Consider the following 14,642-nt stretch of genomic DNA (forward strand, 5'->3'; position numbering starts at 1 on the left):
AGTGGATTTCTGTACGTTGAGTCATCGGTTGTCATCAAAGCTGTGAGTCAAGGAGGAAACTTTTTTTTTCTATTTTTGAAGAGCGCTATAACGTCTTAACCCCCAGATGATCCGCAGGTGGATCAGACATTATACTGTACACTCACACAATGTCGTGCAGCCCAAAGAGTGTTCAAAACCCACAGAAAGTTATTTTAAAATTCTAGTTCAGAGCCCACCGTTTCCATAGATAGCAAATATTTCACAGAGAATTTTGGGGGGGAAATGTGTATAAAATGGTGCATGAGACATTTAGCGTTGTACAACATGTTCTATTTGATAGAGTGGTGCAGCCATAAAAATTGAGTTTGAATAATTCACTCACAGTATGAGCATCATATAGCTTCAATGTAGGGGCTGCCTGGAACAAGTTGATACAGAATATATGATCATGTCAGACAGCGTGGAATAGAATGATTTCTCCAAGCTGCAAGCTACTTCAGAGGAGATAAAAAAAGGCAAGTTAAGGAGTCAGAAGCCTTTCTTGTTAGATTATGTGGTAGCCATCATCTTTTTACACTGTACTGTGGTGTGTGTGTGTGTGTGTGTGTATGTGTGTGCACAGTGCCTCTCAGAGTTCAACATCATCAATCACTCATGACCACACCGCAGATCTATATTCCTGTAAACGTAAGCAAGTGTGCACATGCGTGAGCACCAGTCCTATGCATCCTTTGTGTGTGTGTGTGTGTGTGTGTGTGTGTGTGTGTGTGTTCGTGCGTGCATAAGTGCGTGTGTTCCAGAGAGGGAACGATGCTGATGAGGTTAATGGAATGAAAGAAAGGCCTCTTGCAGCAACTCTCATTAGGAGTAATGGAGGACCTTTGTAAGTGACTCCTGATACACACACACACACACACACACGCGAGAGAGAGAGAGAGGAAGCGGGCAGAGTTGTATTTGATGACATTTGATAAAGAGTAAAAGCAGAAATGGACAGATATAAGGGTTAGAAATCCTGCAGGAGAGAAGATGAGTATTAGGGAGAGTCTAGAATAAGCCAATATTTGTAGACTCATTTAAGAGTCTTCCAGCTGGCCTTTAAATCTGTCAGTTTGAACTGAAATACTGTCAGTATAGGATGTAAATCTGGCTCTCTCTGCTGCTATCTGCCCACCTACTGGTATATTATCTTGGCTGATAATTGGCCTTTAAATAAAAATTGAATTCTGTCCAGTCAATTTCATCCGTCTCTAATATAATGGCTGTGATATGCTTTGTATGATTCCATATTTACTGTAATGCTGATCAATGTATGTGTTTGGAAAGTCCCTAATAAGAACTAATCCACTTCTTTAATTGGAGTTGATAGGAATAATTTAGTAGGTTTGTCTTCACCCTTTTAGGTTCAGTCACCAGTTTTAAGTTTCTTTTACTGTGTAATTAGTGGGTAACCTCCGGGGTCTGAGAAGTGAAGCCAATGCTGAAGTGCCTTAAACCTGCATTCTTTCTAACAGCCAGCAGGGGGCGACTCCTCTGGTTGCTAAAAGAAGTCTGATTGTATAGAAGTCTATAAGAAAATGAGCCTACTTCTCACTTGATTTATTACCTCAGTAAACATTGTAAACATGAGTTTATGATCTCATTCGCTAGTTTCAAATCTTCTTCAATACAGCATGATGTTCAATTAATAAATTATGGTCCCATTTAGAGTCAAATAGACCATAAAGCAGGGTATGCTTTAGGGCGTGGCTACTTTGTGATTTACAGGTCGCTACCACGCTGTTGTCTTGTCTGGGAGTTGGTTGGGTTTTCGTCTTACAACTTTAACCCTTTCACAGTGTGTTTTCAGTTCATGAAAGTTAATTGTAACATTTTGGTCACATATAAACGTCTTATTTACTTTAAAACAGCAGTCCACAAACCAATGGGTGACGTCACGGTGACTACATCCACTTCTTATATACAGTCTATGGGTATAATGGCTTTTTCACAGACTTTTACAAGGGGGAATCATAAAAATAATCAAGTTGGCATCTATTGGTAGCTGAAATCTTTTTTGTCTTTTGGAAGTTCACCCTTCAGAAGTATCCAAGAACATGTAAATGACTCCCTACCAGCTGCCAGGAGAGAAAGCAAATAAAAAGTGTTTCCCTCCTGGGGTCACTTAAAATATCACAAGACATAAACGTATGAGTATACAGTACAGCGTAAAGGACTGTTTCAGTGTTGCATGTTTCATCCCATTTGCACATTACATCACATATCTCATACGTGTTAGCTGGTACAGATTACCAAGCGTCGGGTTCCTGTCTCTATAAGCTGATTTTTATACCGTACAGACATGAATGGAAACCAGTGGCAGCCTTGAAGGTAGGACGGAAGGTTCTTTTAAAGGACTATGTATACTCTGAGACAGTTTTCAATTAACACACTTGCAATTAGTTAGTGCAACACCAATTAATTGCCAGTGTAACGTAGAGCGCCTTTTACTCAAGCTGGTTCTATACCTCTATGTTCCCTATCTTTAGTGCCAAATTACATACTAACTTCCAGGAATTGTCCAAGGACATTTTGAAGAAATTAATGGACCCGTAAAATAACACTTATATAATTAACACTGAAAAACATCAGTGTGCTTTGGAAAATTGTTCAAGGTAATAATTGATAGCCATTAAGATATAACGTTTTAAAAGCAGTGGCCCTTATTAAAAAAAAAGGTAACTTACAATCTACTTCAATCTAATAACGTGTCAAGTAAGGAAGGAGAAAGAAGAGAGAAGTGGGGGAAATGGGAAGGAGGAGTCCAGATGTGAAGGAGGAAAGGGAAGCTATAAAAGAGGACAGAAATGAAGGAGAAGAAATAGAAGAAGAGAGAAGCAGAGCAGTTAGGGTGAATACAACAGAGGGAGGGAAGTCATGTTAATTACATCACTGTAAAGGATGAGTTGAGGTTGGGTGAGGAGGACGAGGGAGAGACGACGGAGAGAAAGACGGAGGGAGAGTAGAGAACTAATGGGTTTTGAAGGTTGAATGAGCGCCGTCAGGAGAGAGCATCAATCTGTGCCTCATCTCTTTCTGACCATAAACTACATGTGTGCACGTACACACTCACACGCTAATGTAGTGTGGACGCAGCGGGCCATATCTGCTTCTTGTAGTGCTCAGCGAGTCAGAGAGGAGAACATGCTGCCTTCCATTATTCAATCAAAACCACATTAAACCTCTCCATTTCTCTCCGTTTGTCTCTGCATATATCTTCGTCTCCTTAACCCTTTTTATTCACTCTTTATGGAACGAGGGCGGTATATTGCTGCGACGCTAACCGGCCCCAGTCGGTGCCAAGCGTGTTACGTTTCAAAACGATTCCCCAGCACAAGCTGCAACACAACTTTTAAAGTAATGGGAACGGAGATAATCTTTGGCTCCATAAAACGCAGAGTGTCCTTTATTCTTCACTCTGCGGGGAGAGAGTGATCAACTTTAGAGAGAGAGAGGGAGAGAGGAAAAAAGCAATCCAGTTTATTCAGCAATAAGTGCCTGTGACGGAGAAGATAAATGTGACATTAAAACTCCTTGTACTGCTACAGCTTTAAACAACCAGCTGTGCGAGTGAGTGTGTGTACCTGTGAGCCAGGAAGGTTATGGCGAATGACTCCCTTAATCATGTTCAGTGCGATGTTTCTTGTTTTTATGCTACTCTACAGTGAATGCCACTCCGATCAAGGTGTGTGTGTGTGTGTGTGTATGTGTGTGTGTGTGTGTGTTCTGGTTTAGGAAAAAAAAGATGTACCCACAGTGATGTGATGGGAGCTGATTTATCTCCAAGGCAGAGACAGGTCTGACCTTTAACTTCACTGGGAGGAGAGAAGGAAGGAGGGAAATCGTGGGGAGAGAAACGACAACCTTGCTTCTCTGTCTTTTTATTCTATGCAAAAGGTTGATATTGTTGCTGTAAAACACATCGCTTCCTGTGAAAAAGAGAGAGAGAGAGAGAGAGAGAGCTTGTGGAGAACAGCTTACCTGAGCTGGGTATACACTGATGATATATTAATAATGGAAAGTAGCAAATTATACATGTATTCATGTGGAAATGTCACAAATTACCTTTTTAAACTTCAACTTTGTTATCATACTGAAGTAAATTTGGATGGCAAACAAGTCACAGAAATACACTGAAGCAACTATCAATAGTCAAGGACGTAAAAAAGCAATGTAGAATATATGGTTAAGGACTAGAGCATGGTTGAAATAGTTTGTGCAGTGAACATAAGTGGCACTAATTTGGTGAAGTCACAGTCAAGTGTGCAACAGCCTGGTGCTGTTGGGGCAGGATTCAGTCCAGTAACCACCACGGTGGATGCGACATGCTCGATCGCACCTCGACAATGTGTGCCTCTCAAATTGGAGAGTGCAGATGGAGCAGGTAGACCTGCCGCCTTCAGATGGCTGTAAAGGGAGTTAATCAGCTGAAAATGAAGGCCTTAATACATGCAAGCTGTTGGTGGATGACAGAAGGTGGCAAGAATCAGACGTTAATCTCTGCAACCTGGCTTCCTGGCATCATTATCACAATTAAACTTTGTTCGAAAAATACATAATGAAAGTGAAAGAAACAATGCAAACCTAAATACAATGGTTTTTTTAATGGAAATTACATTTTGAAAAGTGACGACTAGACTAGGAATGTCAAGAGAGACGATATTTCAGTACCAAGTCGATGCCAAAATTCTGAAAAACGTGACGGTATTTGTTTTCCTAAAGTACCGCAGGTACTATAGGTGTTGTCAGGGCTCAAGACTAACAGAGTCCTGTCATCCCAGGGGCGATAGAAAATGTGTTTGGGATGTAGTAAACTCACTATCAAAGCATCCAGGGGACGCACCCTATTTTTCCCCTGATAATGCTACATTGTGAACAACAAATCAGTGGATGAGAGCTTGTTAACTTCAGCTGCCGGTTAGCATCACAATCCTGCAGGGGGGGCCAACAGCTATTGTAAACAGGAGGTGCCATTACGATGCATTCAAGCTCTATTCAGTAGAAATGTTTATTGGGTAAGGTAAACTCTACCGTTATCATGATGTGTTCAAATGTAATCATGTAAAATGTTGTTTTTGGTGAGAAATCTAGTTGTTTGAAGATGTTTCCACAGCAATATAAAATAAATGATAGAGAGGGAATTATGACCTGTTTAATTTCCTAACATAAACCAGTATGCAAATGGTAATAAAGGAGTGGATGCTGAAGCACATGGGATTTATTGTTTTACTTTTGTTTTTTTACCGTGGTATCAAATTGGTATCCAGAATCGTTGGATTTCACTGATTTCACTGCTTGACAATTACGTATTCTCAACATCAGATAATCTTTTTGACATAAAGTGTTGCATTGTGGGTTGTTTGTAGCCTTAATGTTGCTATAGGCTAGCGAGTCAGTTTATAGTATGTCTTTTTGTGTTAGTCAGCCCTAAAAGTGTTTGGAACACCCAGTTTAACCTGCAGGAGTTTCTGACAGCTCGTTTAATGTGTTCTGTCACCAATTAAAACGAAAACTAATTGAAAACATCTCCAGAACATCTTTACTGCAGAAAATCAGCTACATGATTTATATTTTATTGGACGTTTTTCATGTTTTACGAGAGATAACTCTTCAAGGATGAGGATGTCTTAGGACTAACAGTATCTTGTGGAAAAACAGGAGTAGTTCTAATGTGGCTTGGCATAGGAACCGGAGGGTTGGCGGTTCAAGTCCCCGTACGGACCAAATATGGCATGTGGACTGGCACCGAACTTCTTCTTCTTCTTTGGGTTTTGTATAAATTTGGAGAGGTTTATGTGGGTGTGCGTGCGTAGCGAGTTGTTGTCACCAAAACACCGAACAGTCGCAGGCAGAGAAAAACTGCACCCCAGAAAAAAATGCAAAGCCAGAGAATTCACTGTTCACTGCTCCGACTCCTTCAGTGTAGGTTAAATAAAAGAGACTAATTATGTGGATGATGAGTACTTCAGTTTTTCGACTGTTCGTGTGAGCAAGAGAGTGTGAGGAACAAAGTGAGTGTCTGTGTGTATAAAGGCTTTAGGCTAATCCTGTTGTATTCAACTGGATCAAAGTTGTTTTTTAAGCTCTATTTGTAAAAAGTGTGATCCAGCTAATGGACTCATGTCTCCACACACACACACCCTGCTACTGAAAACACCATATACACACACCTAGAACCACTCTAAATGTTTGTGTGTTTAGGTGTATGTATTCCCATATGACCAAAAAATTGCATAAAGGCATCATCCAGCCTGTGGTTGGAGTGGGGTGGTTGTGTACTGACATGCTCTACTGCACACACCGGCAATAATCTCCCTCTATATACACACACACACACACACTTATGCGCATATAGTAGGAGGCTGTCAAGTAGGGCCGTAGCGTTCTGTTCAGTTTCCTCAAGCATGTGACATCTAGACAGGAGGAGGGAGATAAGGAGGGATGGAAGAAAGGAGACGGTGGAGAGGAAGGCTGTCTGGGGAGCAGAGAAAAAGAAAAGAACCATAAAAAGGCAAAAAGAGGGGTTAAATAAACAGGAGAGGAGGAGAACAAAGAGTTAAAGGGATGGCTGAAATGTAGAGAATTTGTGTTGTGTTGGCTCCGGCACAATGGACTGGGAGTGAAACCTTGACTGTGAGGTTAAAGGGCTGATTTTCAGCCATAAGGGAGAGAGTGTTCACATCCATGTTGATGTAGCAGAGCAGGATTCCTCTTCTATGCACAGTCCCTCAACTATCAGGCAATGCAGCCGTGCAATGATTCCAAACATACAGAGAGAAGTAAAAATCATATTTTTTTTTCTTCTAGATTTGACACTTCAGTCCAAATGAGCATGTGTTTCACTCGCTGAAAACCGGACTGAAAACAAAAAGACCCTGAAACAATCAAAAAAGTGGAGATGGCCTGGCAGAGGAGCATCACCAGGGAAAATACAGTGTCAGAGTGTCAGCTCATGTTTATCAAACCTCAATACCCATCTGGTACCACGCATAATGCTTCCATAGCAACAACCGAAAACTGATTTACAAAGGATTTTGTAGAAAATACATGTTTATATTATGCAAAGTAGGGTATGGAGAACAGTAGGGCTGGCCGTGACCAAAGAAATTCTTATTTGACTAATGCTTGGTTCAGACTACACAATATTTTTGTCGGTTACGATGGTCACTATGTCGGATTAGGCGACTGAGAGTCATAGATTCTTGTCGTGATTTGGCCGAGAGATATCATCGACCCTGAACAATCATTGCTGGTCCTCTTTCATGACATTGGTGATGTCATCAGGAAGGCAGCTGGATGCTAATGGCAGTAGCTTACTCACCAGGTTGCTGGAGTGCTATTTCAGGCCAGTTTTTTTCCTTTTTTCATTCTGCCGTGGTAGTCCGTCAGAGAAACATCAAAAAGGCTGCGGTGTTGTTGCCATAGCTCCACAAATCTGTCCTCCATTTCACAATTCCACGTCACAGCACCAACATCGTTCCTTCTTTCGCTTCGCCATTGTTTACAGTTGTCATTTACATTGTGGTTCCAACACCCTACGACGACCGAGTCGGGCTATAATCGGGCTGATGTTGTGTAGTCTGAACCAGCCCCGATTTTGTCGACTCATAGATTAGTTGATTTAATCGACAGATCTGTAAAACTGAGTTTCTCCATAAAGAATCACACAAAAGCACCACTTTAAATCTTGTGTTTATCAGAGATGTGCTCATAACTTCCTTAGATAAGTAATATAAGTAATTCAGCATGAAAAAAAGCATAAAAAACGACTAATTGACTAAAGAAATCTTAGTCGACTAAGACCAAAACAACTGATTAGACGACTAATTGACTAAGAGAGGGCCGCCCTAGAAAAAAAGCACTGTGTTGGTAACATTTGTATCACCACCAAAAGCTCAAATTGGGCGACTATGAAAACTATAAAAATATAAAAACGGCTATAATTCCTACATATAGTACAAAGGTTGTTCTGATGTGGATATGAATTCTCAAATTAAAGCTGAAAGTTGTCACTTTAACCTCATAGTGAAGACATTATTTCATATCTAATGTGCCAGAGTACGCAGACAAAACTGCAGAGAATGTATAACAAAGAAATGTGAGAGAGAGGAGAGAAATACACTGTGGGAGATCTGGAAATGATCTCAAATGTGTCTAAAGTGTCTCTGTGTGTGTGTACTCTCTTACCATATTTATGCCTTTGCAGTGAGCAGAGTTTGTGTGAGGACAGTGAAGCAAAGCAGGGTCAGTTGCATTGGCATTTATTATCTAGTTCGGATTTGAGTTTAAGCAGGAGATCCCAGACTGGATCAAAATTGGCTTAATGTTAATAGGGTGGACTTAAAATCTTGATAGCATGAGGAGGGGGATCAAGTATGGGTTAGACTTTTTGAAGACTGCAGCGGAGAGTCGTCAGTGTGATGATAAGATAAACACAAGGTGTGTGTGTGCCTGTAAACATCAGGATGACAGGAGAGTGAATCAGTGTTTGAAAAATTATGTCCGCCCACACATTCCCCTGCTGAGCACATCGCAGCGCACAGGTCAAAGATTAATTCAAGTCCTCCGGTCAACACAGCCTTAGTCAAGGGAGGCTTTTATGGTCAATTAGCTTCCCCGAGGGCTGAAATATCCTGCACTGCACCGGGCTGCATACATCTCAGTGTTGGAATAGCACTGTATAGCACTGTATGGCGTCTGGAAGGATTCACATCTTCACACCAACAGTGTGTTTTCTTTTCTTCAACACCGGAGCAGAAGAGTTTACTTTATTGCATTTTGCAGCGGGTTTATTTAGGTTCACGCTGCCAAGCTACAAGCAGGCAAGGTCTCTTTGCCAGAAGTCACATGGGCTCACAAGTAGCTAGTTTTCTGGAAAACTCGTCATCATGGGGATTTGAATAGTTTATACATAGATTTATAGATAAGCATGGTGCTACCAATCAGAGAATACACGGAAACATTAGATCACTTACAGCATCACTGCGGTTTGCCCTCGTTTCTTTTTTGTTATGATTCCAAACTGGAGAGTAATTGCTGTCTGTCTGCAGAGTTTCTTGGGAACAGAACCAAGACTTGATTTATTGGTTATATCTGTTCTGCACCACTAGTGTCTATTGAAGGGACTCTTTCTGTTTAAAGAGTTAGCGGAGATGCATATAAACTTTCTAGAGGCAGCGAGAGGTTCGCCTTTCACTTGAGTGCTGTAAGTGAATCTCTTAATGTTTAATAACCACTTAAAGAAGCATCTCAAGCCAGTGTGCATATGGAAGTTAATGTTATTTAGGCATTGCTGCTTGATTTTAAGTGGCTGATTTTGCTTCTTTAATTAGTCTTTAATAATAATGATAATAATAATAAAAATAAACAATTACATTTTATATCTCCTCAGACAGCAGTGTAATGGTTATAGGAAGCCTTGCTTGGTTCAGACGTAGTTCAGTAGTGAACCCGCCACTACATGTTGTTACTCAGCCCGATCCCACTATGTGGCGTATGACTAACACGGGGATCGCAAGTTATTTCGCGTGCAAGAAGAACGCCATAACTGCGGCCGTGACCGTAGTTTCGATGCGTGAAACGAACGCAACACGCAAAAAGGCTAAACTGCGACATCACATGACACGCGGAATGTCTTTGTAATGTCGTGCTATTTATACACCCACCCTCCCATGAGATCGGGTTGTGCTACTGAACCAGAGACATAAACATTTAGTCTAAATTAAAGTATGTGAGTGGTGTTATTTTATCTTTTTTTTTTATTATTACTTTCAATACATCCCAAAGTAAACAATAACTGTATTCTCCAACTACTAGTAACGACTGATATATATATATATATATATATAAAACGATCCTAATATATTCGCTCATGCATTTTTAGCTGACCACACAGTACAGGTGCTGTATGTCAGGGGTTCTCAAACTTTTTGGGGCCAGAGACCCCTTACAGGGGAGAACATTTTAGGATAGTTACAGTGCACCGATTAAGCATATGCTTACTAAAATTTGTACTCTACGGCCGCTGTAGCAAGGACTCATTCTTTAGTACATGTAAATTTGTACTCTTAGATGCCATTGTAACTATTTGTATTTTCAAATTTTTCAACCTAGATACTTCAGACCTGTCTCATAGTAATAAACAGAAATACACGCTCGTTGGGCTCGCTGAGTGAAGTGACTGATTCATGACAGATTGGCGTGATGTGTCATAATCATGTCAGAGTTTCTATTGGCTCAGAGCTAACGTGGGTTGGAGTAATGGACACAATATGCTTGCTGTATTGGCACAAACGGTCCCCATCTGTAGAAATGCACTTTTTAATGATACGGCACAATTTTTGCCAAGGACCCCTGTGGGTACCCGGGCCCCACTTTTAGAATCACTAGTCTATGTGATGTGTCTTTCTGTTGCTGTTGTCTCACATCTACATGAAAAGAGAGTATAGTAACACCAACAGCCTCAGTGAATGACTGAATTGGATCACTCTGTGGAAAGTTAAGAATGTTGTATGATGGTCAAAATGCTGTTTCAATATCCTTTTCCCCCCATTGAAAAGTACAGTTTTGTCAGAAAAACACTTCTATTTCTAATCATGAAATAGAAGAACATACTGAGCGTAGACAGTGAAGGTCTCCTCTATGCAGCTTGAACCACATACTAAAAAAATAATGTCTTTGGGAAGAATCTGTTCCTGTCGCCTGAAAGCAGCAGGATGCAGACGGAGCTCTGTGCTCCGCTGTGAAAAGACTCCTGCAGTCTGTGGTGCCTGTCCACCCACACCAGTTTGGAGTATTATGGTATGGCTCATTCACACAGATAGAGAGGCTACTGTACATACTTTATCTGTTTCTATGGAAACCTGCAACTGGAGACGCAGTCGGCTACGAAATCAATGACATTTACCTGCCTCTTAGTCACTCTTTCTTTGTCAACCAAACAGCACGTACGTAGATACCGTATGTGTGTGCATGGACGTCAACACATATATAACAGACACAGATATGCATGCAGTAACACTCTCACACTACCAGTGTGTTTTACTGGATGCTAGACAGATTTGGTGCAGCAGTGCAATTTGGTGTTGTCTCCTCTCCTCTCAGAGGCAGAGCAGTCTACAATATTGAAGCAACCTGCCTCACATGTCTGACATGAAATTGTTTGTATCGGTGCACAAAATTGCCGTAAAAATGAAAGCTTTCATAGACTCTCTATTGTCAAACAAAACAAGCGTAGTGAAAACCAAAAAAGGTATTTCTTTCAGTTGGTCACCAGGTCATTTCCCACTGACAGCTGAGCGCCATGTCTTCTGCCTTTAATTTAGGGGGGAAACTGCTTCGCTTGTGAATTTCATTTGCATATTTTTTGTTATGCAAATAGCTCCGTCACTCAACAGCACTTCAGCAGTGCAAGAATCCGTGGTTGCATAACACAGGAGAGAATAAAGAGAGCACTTTTAAGACTGCCAGAGGAAACACTCATCTGGGGAATTAAGTATAAACTAGAGTCAGATGTGTTTTGGGTCGAATGAGGTCCATGTGGGTCTTTTTTGGTCAAAAAGTTACATTTACAAATACAGTTTATGAATATGCTGCATGTAGATTATATGATGATGTGTTTGCTAATGTCCATTTGGAACCTAAAGACATGGTAGCTGTCAAGACCATGGATGTATAAAGAGTACTGGATACACCGTTGGAGGTGGGTTCCAGTTCATTCCTATGAGAGTTGCTCAGTGGTGCATGAAGCCAAAATGGCTCGACTGCAGAGTGATAAAGTACCTGGATCTTTCGGTGATCTTTCACATTCACTCGGCCCATGGAGCAGGTGCAGTAGCGTTTCCTTTAACTCCGCCTCCTAGCCGTCACTACAGTCTGGGTCTCATTCACACGAACGTAGGAAAGGAAAAAACTCTGGATTCGTCTATTTACAACTTTTAGGACCTAATGATTTGAATGAGGGCTATTCAAGTGTTCCTACTGGGATTTACCTGAAAAAAAAAAGATCCACTGATTTACAGACGTCTCTTTTCCGATGTAAGTCTATGGGAAAAAGTATTTTTGGGCCCAATGGCATCACGTGACAGACACGGAAGTTGTAGTTCCACCGTTTGGCCACTACAAAAATCTGCTTCAATGCCCGGCGCACTTTCTGGGGTCTGTGGCACGTTGGAAAACACAGGCAGACACTGATTTAGCTCTGCACTCACACAGTACTGCAACAAAATAACATTTGGTGAACCAATCTTGAGTTTGATTGTCCTCCATTTTTTGCCGTGTAGAAGGCTGTCTGTTTGTTACAGTGGTTTTATGCATATAGGCACTCGTGTGATGTCGAAGATTGGTCTTAGTTGATTAAGAAACCTGGTAAAATGGTCCACATTTCCCTGCTGCCCTTGATGAGGGAGCTTGTTGACAGTATGTACAAGAGGTGGACTGTGTGTGTGTGTGTGTGTGTGTGTGGGTGGGTGTGGGTGTGTGTGTGTGTGTTGGAGCCGGAGTGAGAGGAAAGAAGAGTGTGGGAATAAGTAATGAATGTATTGTCACTTTCTATTTGCCACACCAAAGCTTCACTGCACTCGTCTCTTGCGGGAGGAAACACTATACCTTGCTTGTTTAGCTCTGATGTTGGAGGGGAAGAACTTGGGGACAACGGGAGAGAAGGGTGAAGAATGGTACAAAGTACGGAAGAAATAGATTAGAAAAAGGAGAGGAAGGAGGCACAAAGGGTTGAGAGATGGACGGAGGAGGAATGTGAGGAGAGGAAGAAAAAAAACAGTAGAGGAGAAAATGTTTTCAGACATTTTATTGTCATTGCAGTTTATATCTTTGTGTGTGCAAACAATTTAGGTTTGAACAGTCACCTCTGCTGTTTTTGACCTTTTTTTCCCTCAACAATAATTTGTTATTATTGTAGCAAGTGTGTGTGTGCGTGCGTGTGTGTGTGTGTGCACCATGCAGAGTGGCAGAGAACTGCTCTGCTGCTGGAGATGACAGCTTGTACCTTGTAGCTGTTTCCATGGAAATTATTTATGTTTGGGCTAATATTTGATTATGGGTGCAGTGTGTGTGCGTGTGCGTGTGCGTGTGCGTGTGCGTGTGCGTGTGTGTGTGTGTGTGTGTCCACCACTTGGGCCAATGATCAGTTGTTGTACTGTACTGTGGACTAATCATGTTTACACTGCTAATCCTCCAGCTGTGGGCTATTAAACACACGCGCACACACGTGCACGATGTATGGCCTATTTAATACAGTTAGTTCTTTTATTGACACAAAAAGATAAAACATCTGGGTCCAATATACAAAACAAAGAAAAAATATAATAAACACAATAAATCTATTGCTAAAAATACAGAGGTATTACACATGTATAATGGGAAACAAACATAAATAACTAAATGTCTGTGATGTTTTCATGAAAAGACCGGACTAAGTTCCTGCTCTGGTGAATTGTATTTAATTACATAACACATTTACATGCAGTACACAGCCGGTATCATCTGAGATACTCCGTTATTCTTGAATTTCCTGAGTCACTGACTATAAACAGGATGTTTTCATAGGAAATAATGTGCATGCATCTTCATTCGTAATAAGCAAAGAAGAACAAATTTGAAGCTCTTGATACTGAAATGTATTTCCCTCCTTTTCTGTTCATTCTTGTGATCCATGCAAGCTCTGTTTCCATGGTAATTGTCAGTAGGCTTATAGTCAGTTTGTTAACATGTCGGGATGTTTGTGAAGTTGCATTTAAACGTCTCGCTCTGAATGTGAACTCAGACAGTGCACGAGGTATAACGCACTGAATGACACATGAGCACTTTAAACTCTAAATGCTGCCTGCGTAGCGTATTTACACTAGTTAATATTAACCCCTGTACTTCCTGTGAGAACCTGTGCGTCCCCCCTTGTTGCCGTGGTTACAGTAAATACAGTTTTACTATTGTTTACTGATCACTGTCGGGCCAACGAGCAATAAGAGATGGTGAGATATGGAATCACTTGTTTTCACTGACCCTGAGTTACTGTTGAGAGTACCTCCCCCCCCACACACACACTCTTTTATATATATATACTGTATAACAGGATGCTTCAGCTGTTGTAACTTAAGCTGTCACCCGTTAATGTGATAAAATCCATGTTTTGGAGCAGCGACAGATTAAGATATTCGTTCCCTTCTTTGTTTACATTGAGTGTTGTTTTCATGCTGCGAGGAGAGTTTGGATAAAGCTCTCCTTTCTTGGATCAAGTCCCACCAAAGCCAGTCTCCCGTGTCTCTCGCTGTCTCAGCTAATAATAAAACACTGTGAAATATCTCCTGCCCACTCTCCTGTGGCTGTGCTGTGAAAAGGTTGAGGACCTCTGGCCGGGCGTGTTGTCCGTCATGCATGGCTCCGCATCTCCTTCTCTGGTAAAGTGGCTTGAATGTTGGAGGTTACCCAGTCAGGTTAGAGAGGAGGATCACACACAGGTTCACTATCAATACTATCAACTGATTTTTCTTTTCCGTTTTGAGCTACTTTGTCTCCAAAGTCCAGGGAAATGTATGAATAGATTAAATATGTGCACTTTCAGAGTGCTAATTATTCAAAAGTTTTTTAATACTGAAAAGTAGAAACCT

General features: G+C 41.2%; 1 protein-coding gene across 9 annotated transcripts in view; it reads left to right on the forward strand.

Moving 5' to 3' along the window:
- Positions 1 to 14,642, forward strand: part of cacna1ha (calcium channel, voltage-dependent, T type, alpha 1H subunit a) — a 144,800-nt gene that overhangs the window by 29,111 nt on the left and 101,047 nt on the right. The gene's annotated exons all lie outside the window — the stretch shown is intronic.

Source organism: Sebastes umbrosus, chromosome 14 (assembly GCF_015220745.1).
Source record: "Sebastes umbrosus isolate fSebUmb1 chromosome 14, fSebUmb1.pri, whole genome shotgun sequence".
Taxonomy (NCBI): Eukaryota; Metazoa; Chordata; class Actinopteri; order Perciformes; family Sebastidae; genus Sebastes; species Sebastes umbrosus.